This window comes from Schistocerca cancellata, chromosome 6 (assembly GCF_023864275.1).
Source record: "Schistocerca cancellata isolate TAMUIC-IGC-003103 chromosome 6, iqSchCanc2.1, whole genome shotgun sequence".
Taxonomy (NCBI): Eukaryota; Metazoa; Arthropoda; class Insecta; order Orthoptera; family Acrididae; genus Schistocerca; species Schistocerca cancellata.
The window spans coordinates 372,994,435-373,006,893 of NC_064631.1; positions in this window are offsets into that span (position 1 = coordinate 372,994,435).

Below are 12,459 nucleotides of genomic sequence, written 5' to 3' on the forward strand. Positions count from 1 at the left end.
ATTGATAAAGTCGTTTTATTGACCAGTCAGGTGACAGTTAGTTCACCATAGTAGCAGTATATGATAAGAAATTCAGGCCCAATGAACCTACATCACAGTAAGTCGTGGTCAGTCACATCAGTACAGAGTGTACCCCCATCTGGTGGGAACGTATGCGTGGTACTAGCATGCAAACGATCATAAAGGTCCCAAATGGCAAACTTCGATAGAAGCATCTCGCGGCTTTTGTTGCAATTCGGCAGTGGTCTTGCAGGCTCAGGAGAACAAGTAAATTCCCGCTTCATCATGCCCCTTACGGTTCACTTGGTGGTCTTACTGGCCAGGACAGATGTAAACCACGAAGAGCATGTTGGGTCTCAGCAGCCGTATGTGGAAGAGCAATGTTCTGCTGAATAAGCCCATCACCTTCCTATCGAAGGAATAACAGTAGCATGGAGGTAACAGCCTGCTGTGTAATGTAGGGGACACTGGTTACTTAACCCTGCGGGAACACCAGATGTGACCACGAGTTCAACTGAGCCCCCTCCCCCAAATCCCCAAACTGCACCATGAAGCCTGGGACTGGACCTCTGTATCGTGGACGAATGCACTCTGGAGTAGGCAGCTCACCACGTCTGCGCCACAAACGTGTACATCCGTCACTCGAAGACGACAGAGTGCGTTTCCAGTCTACAGTCTATCTTCCACGAGACCAGGTTACCCAATCTTGGCGGTATCGTGGTGTCAGTGGCACCCTGGCCAGAGGCATATGTGACCTTAGTCCTGCTGCAAGCAAATGGTCCCCAATGGTTCCTGATGACGCAGCAGCTGCGAAATGTGCCCGGAGTTCGTTCGCGGATTGCGCTTGGTGGGCCACCGCTGCTCGCACAATGAATCCATCTTGACGTGTGTCAGTAATAAGCGGACATCTCGTACCTGGTGTATAGGCACGGAAATTTTCCACAGGGCAGTGTTTAAAGCAGTGGTACGCCACCGATACATTGTCCACAACATGCACAGCTATATTTCTGTTTGTCCATCATAGCCAGGTGACGTTGGCTGGTTACGTAATTGTCAATGTCAATAATATTCACCAACAGTCGTGTACTTGAAGATTTTATTCTCAAGGCTACCAGTTTCGGTATTTCATTATGCCATCTTCAGGCCCCTGCATAATACGTCCACACAACTTCCAACAGACACACGATGCTACCCCGTTCATATGGCTCAAGCTGTTCAACGGAAGTACTGTTAGTAGAGCATGATGTACCTTACAATGGTTGTTGCAAACACTGTTCACCTTTAAACTCAACACAGTTGTTACCTGCAGAGTCGAAACAGGCGGTGCCCAGAAACGCCTTCCGATCGCCGTGTAATCGTCGATGACCATTACAAATGAATGTCTAACTCAACAACCACTAAGTATGCTCATATTACACCCTGGTGCCGAACTGCAAAGCCAAAGAATTACTTTCATTCACACAACGCTGCCACGTGGTTTGACAACTAATAACCAAGGAAACCGGAGGTAACGGAACTCCACGAGAACTATGGTCCTGACATCGATTTCAATAACGTACGTGCGCTTGCTAAGGAAACCAACATTTATAGAACAAAAGCCCGAGAAGCGATTGAAATTTCTAAGAACGCATGTGAATTCAATAGAGATGACTTCTACAGGCTTCTGGCATCCAGGTCCCCCGACCTTAACAAAGTGAATACACGGCTGCAACGTGTGAGCAATACAGACAACAGCCCAGAAGCCGTCTCTGTGAACAACAATATTTTGGGCAAATGTTTCCCTTCTTTTACTCTGCCCGTTTCGCTTCTAGCCAATGATGATGGCCCAACAATAACAACAGGAAGAATTTTTTTACCAATAACTGTTCTCCGGCATAAATGCGGGAAAAATCCCTTTCTAACCAATGACGCTGGCCCACCAATGGTAGCCACAAGAGACTTAGCCTATAACCTGCTTCTTCGGCATTAGTTCGGGATTATTCTTTTACTATCCAACGACGATGGATCACCAATTGTAGCACTAAGATTTTTACCCAATAATCTCACTTCTCCGGCACAAGCGCGGGAAAACTCCCCGTTACAAGAGAACGCGACACCGATCTCTGACAGTGTTCAATCTACAGAGGACACTACAAGATCCTGAAGAAGATCCCAGTAGAGAGGTCGAAACGTCGACCGTTTGGAAGAAATATGACGCGGCCAAACAACCCAGAAGATTTTAACGTCAGCAACCAATATATGTATATGTATCGACTGTCTACGTTTATATCTACACTTCGAAGCCACCTTACGGTGTGCGATGGAGGATACTTTGTCTACAAGTTTCACTTCTCCCTTTTCCTTTCCCACTCGCAAATGGTTCACGGGAAGAACGATGCTGGGAGCCTGAGTGTGGGATCGGATCCCTCTAAATTTTATCTTGATAGATTTTTCGCGTCATATGCGTAGGAGCAAGCTATATATATATATATATATATATATATATATATATATATATATATATATATGTTTTTTTTAAATGGACCTCCGATATTTTTTCTTCATCAATCCATAGCATGACAAAGCACATACACAATGGCGTTGATTGCATCGCAATATTCCTATTACATCCCGAAATATTAAGACGCGAAGTTGACGCTTGAAACACCCGGCATGCGCTGCTAGCGCACGTCCTGAGGCTCAGGCGTGAACCCCATGCTGCCCGTAATCGCGATGTGATTGACATGCGTAATCACACTTCCATACTTATCAAGAGGTCCGAAACGAATAATACGATCTGCTACCATCCTGCATTAACGTCGTACATTCCAGCAGGTATTTATCCCATAGGCTAGGGGTGATGCGGTTCTGTAACATATCTGTGTACCGCAACGTTAGTCACAAAGTTAACTTCGCTTATCGTTAATCCGTTACTAAAAAGGTAATGCCGTTCAACGTTAAAACTTTACTTTACTGTAGATCTAGCGCAAGTGACAGTTAATCATTCACTCGTAATAGTAAAATTCATGTTGATGGTTTTAGTGAAACGAGCAAGTGGACTAAAAGTTTTACCGTTGTTTAGGTAAAAATGTTTTGATTTGGGAAGTTCAGGTAGGACAGAGAAGAGGAATGTAAACATGTTTAACCAATTAGTTTTGTTATCACATAATTATCAATGTTATGTTTATCTAGTGCGTTAAATGACAAATTGTTGCATACAAATGTTTCTTAACATCACTGGGTAAAATGGCCCTTTGTAGAACCTTCCACTGTGATACCAGCACTACATACTAAACATAGCGTTCACATCTCATGCTCAAAGTGATGTCCATTGGCTTGCATACATAGGGTCACTCTGCGGATGAAGGATGCCCTACTTCGTGCTACTGTTTCCTCTTTGATGGCTGTACAAGCATCAATAATGCGTTGCTTCATGTCCTCTGGTGTTGTTGGTTCATGTTGGTAAACAGCATCCTTCACTGCTCCCCAAAGAAATTAATCCAGCCGTGTAAGGTCCGGAGATCGGGCAGGACACCTAACTGTGCCACCTCGTCCAATCCACCTACCAGGGAACTTACGGTTCAGAAGTCGTCGTGCTCGTAAGGCGTTATGTGCAGGGCATCCGTCATGCTGATACCACATGACCATTCTCCGGTTCAGAGGTACGGTGTCCAAGAGAACAGGAAGATTGTGTCGTATAAATCTGAAGTATTGTCTGCCATTTTGGATGCCATTTATAAAGAAAGGTCCGATAATGGTATCTCCAATAATCCCACACCAAACATTAACTTTCCAAGGACGTTAATGCTCTACCTGACGGAGCCATTTTGGATTGTCTGCGGACCAATAATGCATATTCCTCATATTGACAATTACTTTATTGGAGAATGATGATGCCTCGTCGGTAAAGAGAACATCTGCAAAAAAAATTGGATTAGTCAGAAGTTTTTGCTGAGCCCACCGAAAAAATGTTGCCCTATTGCGGAAGTCATTTCCATGAAGATCCTGGTGTAAATGTACATGGTAAGGATTAAATTTATGACGTTTAAGAATACGACGTGCACTTGATTTCGACACACCAACTTCACTTTCAATTTGACGTGTGCTGATTTGAGGATTCACAGCTATGGTAGCGAGCACAGCAACTTCAGCACGTTCATCTGTGCGTGTTCTAGGACGATGTCGAGGTCTTAGATTTAAGCTTCCCGTTTCACGTAGACGAGATGTGAGACGACCAAACATCCGGCGCGAAGGCGATGGCTTGTCAGGGAATCGTCTTCTGTACAGTCGTTCTGCCTGAACAGCATTTCGTCCACCTACAACAGGGTACAGTACAGGTATGTAGAGTAGGGTAGAAAAGAGACATATTAACTTAATAATCATAATGTTCGCTAACAGTACTATCAACAAACAAGCAATCTCATAACTTATTTCCCGTCAACGTACATTCTCCATAGATCAGCAGAATTTCTACCATATCTTCATGTGTGTACATTATACTGTACAGTATAAGTTCCACAACACAACGTTTATTCACAATGTGTACTACCTCCGTGCCGTCGCTAGATTACTCTGATGCACGACTACACTGGCAAGCGGTGTACTGCACGCCAAAGCAACAACAAATGGGATGCTCGGAGGGTGGTGGAGTATAGGAGTTTGCATAGGTCGCAAATCATAAACAAGGCGAAGTGATAACTGTGGCAGTAGTGGGAACTACGTTTGACACTTGACTAGGTAGAGCCAGGCCCTGCGCGACAGGCACAATGGGTCATATAACGCATTAGATAAACCTTGTTTTGGGTGTGCAGGATAAATAAGACAACCTGACGGGTGTACACCGATCGGTACTGGTTCATATTGTGTACTTAGATACGTAAAACGTGCAAGAGGGAAACCATTATGTGCTTATGAGAGTTGATGGCAGCAGACCGTATTATTCGTTTCGGACCTCTTGGTACGTATGGAGGTGTGATTACACATGTCAATCACATCGCGATTACGGGCAGCATGGGGTTCACGCCTGAGCCTCAGGACGTGCGCTAGGAACGCATGTCGGGTGTTTCAAGCGTCAACTTCGCGTCTCAATATCTCGGGATGTAATGGGAATATTGCGATGCAATCAACGCCATTGTGTATGTGCTTTGTCATGCTATGGATTGATGAAGAAAAAATATAGGAGGTCCAATAAAAAAAACATAAGTTTGTGTTAAAAAACACATATGCTTTCGTTTTAGAATGTTTCCAAATATGTACATTCATGGGCCCCAGCCCTACATTGGTACCGGTGAAAGTCGTTTTCCAATAGCTGTTATTGTTCCAGAGATATTTTGGGTGGACAAGATAGCTGGGACACCCTGTATATGAAGATAGTAACTGTTCTCGAAAAAACAGATACCACTGATGACCGTGCAGCTTCTCTAGAATAAATGATAATTAATTGAAACAGTCTTGATATGTATAGTTAAAGGCTACCCAGTCACTGACCTTCGTCTGTGCGAATGCGCACAGGTTGCCCAGACTCTTACGGGAATCGTCACCCTAGTGTGTGCGAGTAATGAGTAGATGGGCAAGTATCTATTGGGTACATTACTTATGTAGATTGTGGACAGTTGGGAATGTGGGTCTCACGGGAAGCGTGCAAGGGATAAATCCCTGCAGTCGCGCTATTCATTTGGGTCCTCGCTGGCTCAGATTGATAGAGCGTCTGCCACGTAAGCAGGAGATCCCAGGTTCGAGTCCCGGTCAGGGCACACATTTTCCGCTGTCCCCATCGAGGTATATCAACAAAACCTGTCGGCAGCTGAGGGTTTCAATTAATTATCATTTGATAATTATTATGTTTGGCGCACGGTAGAGCGCGGTGTTAATAGTTACTAAAGAGTAAGAGAGGTTGAGTAGTGATATTTTCCGGACTTTGAAAATGAGGTATGGACTAGCTACGGAGTTGGGAAAAGTAGAAATGTGGAATGGAGATTATTTCGGGGGAGTTATGGGAAAGGACGCAGATAGTGTGATGAAAAAGGACCGCAGACCATGCTGTTGGGAAAGGAAGCCTAGGAGGGGAGAGAAGAATGGGAAAAAGGAAAGTCTCCTGCGAGAGGGGAGAGGTGCACTTCTGGCCATACTGCAGGGTCAGTAGATGGTACTGATTAACTGTACAATGTGACTTACAAGCGTGGTAAGGCACTGAGATTAGAATCCAGGGCAGTAACGACAGGATGCTTGATGTGAAATCTTAGGCAATTATAAGAAATCCCTGGGAGTTTGAGATTGGAGAGGAAAGAAGGAAATTTTGTATGTTGGTAAGGGATAAGTGGATCAGGAAAAAAGACTGAGTGTAAGGATCTGAATGAACTGATAGAACTGACAGGAATAGTCGATCTTTCAAGGCCTTCTTTAAGGGGCCAATGGCATGATAATCGCGTGGGTAGAGATTAGGACTACAGGGCGTGTGCTCGAGTGACGCCCACTTGAGTTGGCGTAACTTCTGCGTCACAAGATTTACGAGAAAGGGACGTGCGTTATCACGAAGCAGCAACATCCTTGTCGTAGTTTTCCCTGTCCCTGATGTACTCGCATCAGAGTTGCGACACGTTGCATATACGCTGCAGCAACACCCTTAAATGGAACGTTTTTGGTCGCTCCTTAAACATAAGAATAGTCACCTGCATTGTGTCAAACTGTCACATTTTTAGCCATCCGAAATAACGATTCGCGTAAAACGTGATATTACGATTGAAAATCTTAATATAGTCGTGTGAATAAGATACCTAAAAGAACGCCCAACTGTGACAGCAGAGCTGGCCGGGGTGGCCCAGCGGTTCTAGGCGCTACAGTCTGGAACCGCGTGACCGCTACGGTCGCAGTTTCGAATCCTGCCTCGGGCATGGATGTCCTTAGGTTAGTTAGGTTTAAGTAGTTCTAAGCTCTAGGGGACTGATGACCTGAGATGTTAAGGCCCATAGTGCTCAGAGCCATTTTTGATAAGTGTGAGGACAATAAACGAAGAGATGTAGTAAGACAGACGAAAAGGACCTTACACTATAATACAATTTTATACCCCAACAGCTCCGCAAATGCCGAAGAGATGAAAAGAATATACGATGAGAAAAAAAATCAATTGAGATGAACGAAAATTTAAATATGGTGGGGGGCTGCAAATCAATAGTAGAAAAAGAGTAAAAGGAAAAATAGTAGAGCATGTAACTCTCGGATGGAATCAAAGGGCAAGCTTTCTGGCAGAATTATACACAGATCATAATTTAATCATTGTAAACATTTAGTTTAAAATTTGGAACCTGACCATAACATTTGGTTATGAACTGGAGATTAAAACTCGAGAAAGGACATTAAGGAGATGGAACATTAATAAGTCGCAAGAACCGGACAGTTGATGAGAGTTTTAAAGGGAGAGTTAGGCAACGCTTGACGGAAACAGTGGTAGGTTCGAAAGACGAAATAGTGAAGGTAACAAAGGACTAAACATGCAGGAAGACAAGATCCAGTGGAAATCACTGGCTAACACGAGCGATATTGTATTTAATCGTCGAAAGGAGGAAATATAACAACGCAACAAACGAAGAAGGCAAAAGGAAAAAGTAGACTTCTATAAACGAGATTGACAAAAAATGCAAAATGGAAAGCAGGAATGGTTAAAGGAGAAACGGAAGTCTGTAGAAGGAAAGACAGATTCGATGTATAGGAATATTACAGACAGATGTGGAGGAAAGGAAATTGCCTATGAGGATATTAAGAGCTCAGAAGACAAGCCAGTACCGAGCAAGGGAAGGGTCAAAGGAGGAATGTGTAGGTTGGCTACACAAGAGAAACGAACTTCAATACGATATTGTAGAAAGGGAAGTGAAAGTAGATGAAGATAAGAAGACAGATGTGTATCTGTAAGAGAAATTTGATTCAGTATTGAATAAGACATCTGGAGTAAATGACATAGAGATTCTTGGGAGAATGTACTACGACTAAATGATTCCACCTGCAATGCAAGATATGTGATACAAGTGAAAGGCTATCAGACTTCACGCAAAATGTGAAAATTCCAACTAAAAAGAAAACGGGTGCTACAAGATGTGAAATTACCGAGCTATATGTTTAGTAAATAAGTCACGGTTCAAAATTCCTGACACGAATTATTTAGAAAAGAAGGAGGAGTAAACCTCGGGAAAGATTAGTTTGATTCAGGAGTAGGTACGCGCCAGAGAGTACCAACCCAATCTACGACTTATCTTAGACAATAGCTGAAGAAAGGGAAACGTACGTTTGTGGTACCAATAGATTTAGGAAAAAGATTTTGGCAACGTTGACTGGAATTTTTTATTTGATATTCTGAAAATATGGGATAAAATACTAAGAGCGAAAGGTTACATATAACTTGTGCTGAAACCAGAGACAGGGTTGTATACTATACCTAAAGATATTCGATTTGTGCATTGACAAATAGTAAACGTTATCAAGAAGAAATTTGGAAATTCAGGGAGAATAAATAAAAACTTTCAGGCTTGCCTATGTCATTGTAACTTGGTCAGAAACGGTATAGGATTTGAAAGAGAAGTTGAACGAAGTGGATTTTGTCTTCGAAACGGTTATCAACTGGATATCGAAAAATTAAAAGAAGGACAATGCAATGTAAACGATTTAATTAATGTGATTCTGGGTAAATTAGATTAGGAAAAGAGGCACTAAAAGTAGTTAATGAATTTGCTATTTGGCCAACAGGCAGAGAGGATGCAAAACGCATATTGACAATGGCAAGCAAAGTATTTCTGAAATAAGGAATTTGTTAACATCGGATACAAATTTAAGTGTTATGAAGTCTATTCTCAAGATTTTTGTCTGGAACGGAAGTAAAACGTAGACGACAAACAGTACACAGAGGAGAAGAATAGAAGATTTTGAACTGTGGTGCTACAGAAGAAAGCTGCTATGTAGATTAGATGGGTAGATTAATTAGTGAGGAGGTACTGAATCGAATTGGAGAGAAAAGAAATTAATGGAACAATTTGACTAAAAGAAGGGATCTCTTGATAGGAGACATTCTAAGACATCAAGGGATCGTCAGTTTGGTGGTGGAGGGTGTGTTGGGGTAAAAATAGTAGAGGGAGACCGTAGCTTCACTACGGAAGGAAGACTGGAATAGATGTGTTGGGTTGAAGTAGTTAAGCAAACTTGAAGAGGCTTGCTGAATTCAGATTGGGGTGGATAGCTGCGTCAAACGAGCTGTCCCTTCCTTTATACTTTATACGCCCTCATCCCCCCCCCCCCTGATAAACTTGCACTAGGAGTTCTAAGGCAAATTCTTGGTACGTTTCTCTCCCCAAATCTCAAAACTTGAAGATTAATCTCGTGTATGAGGCCAAATAGCAGAAAGAAAGCGGCCCACTCCACACCCCCTGCACAGTGTTATCATCATAGTAGTTTGTGTTCTATTCTTATACAAATTTCGTTCTGGTAGTTTGCTGAGATTACAGTTTTACATAGCAGACTAGTAGAACCTGAAGAACATGAGCGAGTAAGTGAGCTCATCTTTGCCTTATTGTGGATCCCTATACTGTTCGTTCTCTGCTAAAAGTGAGAAAATAGCCGTTAGGAGTGTGAATCTTCTCGACCTCAGCGGCAGGTAACATCACTGAGCTTGTAATTAAAGGCTAAAAATTCAGCAAGCCATTGACGTCACTGCACAATAAAAAGTCGAATTATGGAGATGACAACCGTCTTCGATTGATCACAAGCTTTTGTGAGTCCGTTCTAGTGGGAGGCTTTTCACATTCATGTAGACAAATGATGAACCTCTACACAAACGCCTTGGCAAATATAGATTTCAATATACACTTATTAAACTTAATTAATGTTAGTCGATGTAAAATAGGTATATAAAAGTAACGCGATATAGCTATTAACGTGATCGTCTACGAGTTTTTGTAAGGAAAGAATAGGTCGCAGTTGGCATCGAAGTTGAATAAAAATAAGTTTATTGCCTGGTTTTTCACTTCTGAGAAGTACCAGTCGATAGAACTTTTTCAATGATTGTTTTTGTTGGTATCCGATAAGAGTATTCGATCACTCTAATTGTTTACCTTCTTCCGATTTCTCATTCTAGCTATTTCTGAATGATTGGCACAAGAATAAAAATGTCGTTACTGGATATTTCTAGCTTTGTCTGCGGGAGATCTGAGGTTAGAATTTCCGTCCTGGAATACAGATTAATGTTTTTCTTGGTTCCCTAAATCTCTAGGGTGAATACCAAAATGATTCTTTTGGAAATAACACTTCAGAATTCCTTCACCATCTTTGTCCATTCTGAGCATTTACTTCGTCTCTATGACCCTGTTGTCGACCCTAATCTTCCTCCCCATAATTTTTGAACGTTTTGTTGGCTATCTGCTGGATATAATGATACGAGGTCTTAATTTCAGATAATTAAGTTAAATAAGTATCATCCAATATAGTTTGAATAACATAAATGATGTAATTAGTATAAATTAACGCAATCATGCTTCTCTTTGCGGTACCATGGTAATTTACCTAGAAAACAATTAAGTGAATAGCTATTGCATCCTTTTAAACATAGTAAGCTAGGTGTGTTTCCTACAAAGTTTAGTTCATGAGAAGAGAGACTCAGTTATACCAAAGGAGTAACTTCACAAACTTTCTGTGGACGTCCATCAGTAGGAGTAGACTTGAATTTACTAATGGAATTTTCCAGTGGCTATATGGACCCGAGATGATAATGTAAATGGGTCTTACTACTACGATTTTCAACATACATTAAACATGACTCGTTGAAATAACAACCCTTCCAAATTTTCAATACAGCGACGTATCTCAGCTTGACAAAGTAGAAATCTCCAATGATACTAGACGATTTTGTTTCCAGTGTAGCGTGTGTAACTTGCACGATGTGATATTCACATTGCAAAATCTGTTGCATTCCAGGCAGTTAGACAAGCGGAGTGGCTAATCAGCGACAGAACTGTCAAGCAAGGTAGTTGAGCTGCAAGGTCTTAGTCATCAATGTAAAGTTGCTTGTTATGACAAAAATGTCAAGTGTCTTATGCGGTTTGCTTTATTTGTTATGTGGCTGTCAGGTTTTCACGTGACAGAAATGATCACTCAGCGGCGTTCAAAGTTGTCACAGTCTTCTATAAAGTAAGTTTTGACGATAGCTGAGTCCTTGTAAGTTGTGTAATCTTCCCAACTTTATATGGACGACGGCACGAAACTCTTCGAAATTAGTACAGCCCTCTTAAACACCGCTAGTAAACACCACCCCAGTAGCGTTTCAGTGAAATATACGATTCCTACATCACGTTGTCTTTTCACATTGTCCACATCATCTATCGTGTCTCTGCTCCCTCCAGCGCAACCAACTATTCCGGCGCTGTATGTTTTTCAGAGCATGCTTACCTGGACTGTTCTTAGTGGAATAAGGATGTCTTATTCCCACAAGATAGGCCACGTCAGCTTCAGCTATTATAGACAGCACACCAATCATAAGCAGCACCGTGACAAGCTGGAATCCAGAAACAAGCAAGACAAAGCGAATCATTTAAATACGTAGTCTTCCACGGTCGGTTACAGTGTCATCAAAATCTTTGTGTAAGTACTGCCGCGTCATCTTATACAAGAATATTAAGACAGGTGAATTTTCATGCGTGTTTCAGCGGTTTTCCTCTGAGCAGAGACAGATCAGTCTACCTCGCAAAAAATCTCATAAGTAAGTTTCACAGTAATCAGTGGCTCTGAAGCCAATGTATGCATTTACAATTATGAAAGAACATCGTTGTAATACAAAGTCTAAGTACAGCACAGCCTATCAGAGCAATGACAAAAAAACTGAGAGAGGCCAAACAGCAGTAAAATATTTCTAAAAAAATCCTGAGCCACTGATTACTATAACAACATCTATGTATTTAATATTCAGTAATTGTGGCACCTCTTATGCAATAAAGATGCCCTTTCTCATCCTAGTTTTTCGTACCGTCTGGCCTGCTTTTTCGGACTGTTAATTGTCGCTCAGATTAATCATTTTGCCTAGATTTTTGGTTTCTTGTATGAACATTGTATTACGAGTGATCTGTATTTCTACCATTCTTGTTCCTGTCCCTCTCTCTTTTCCCCATATCTTTTCTTATCGGTACTTAGTGTCCTTTGTATGGTTATGTGCTGTTCTTATACTCTTGCTTTGTTAACTACATTTAGGTCCCCAATTAGGTTTCTGGTCATATTTATCTATTATTCTATTTCCATTATTAACTTGTTCTAATTCTCACTTGGTCGCAAATAGAGTCATGGTACCATCTGTATCGCAGCCTGGTGGTGAATCCTGTTGGCTAAGTTTTATAAAGGTGCTAATTCAATTATGTATACTTTGTGTACCGTTGTATATGCTGCCGTTCTTAATTTACATTAAGTGACATTCGTCAATTACTCTTGTGTTCATGGCTTTGTATTTTTCTTCGCAGA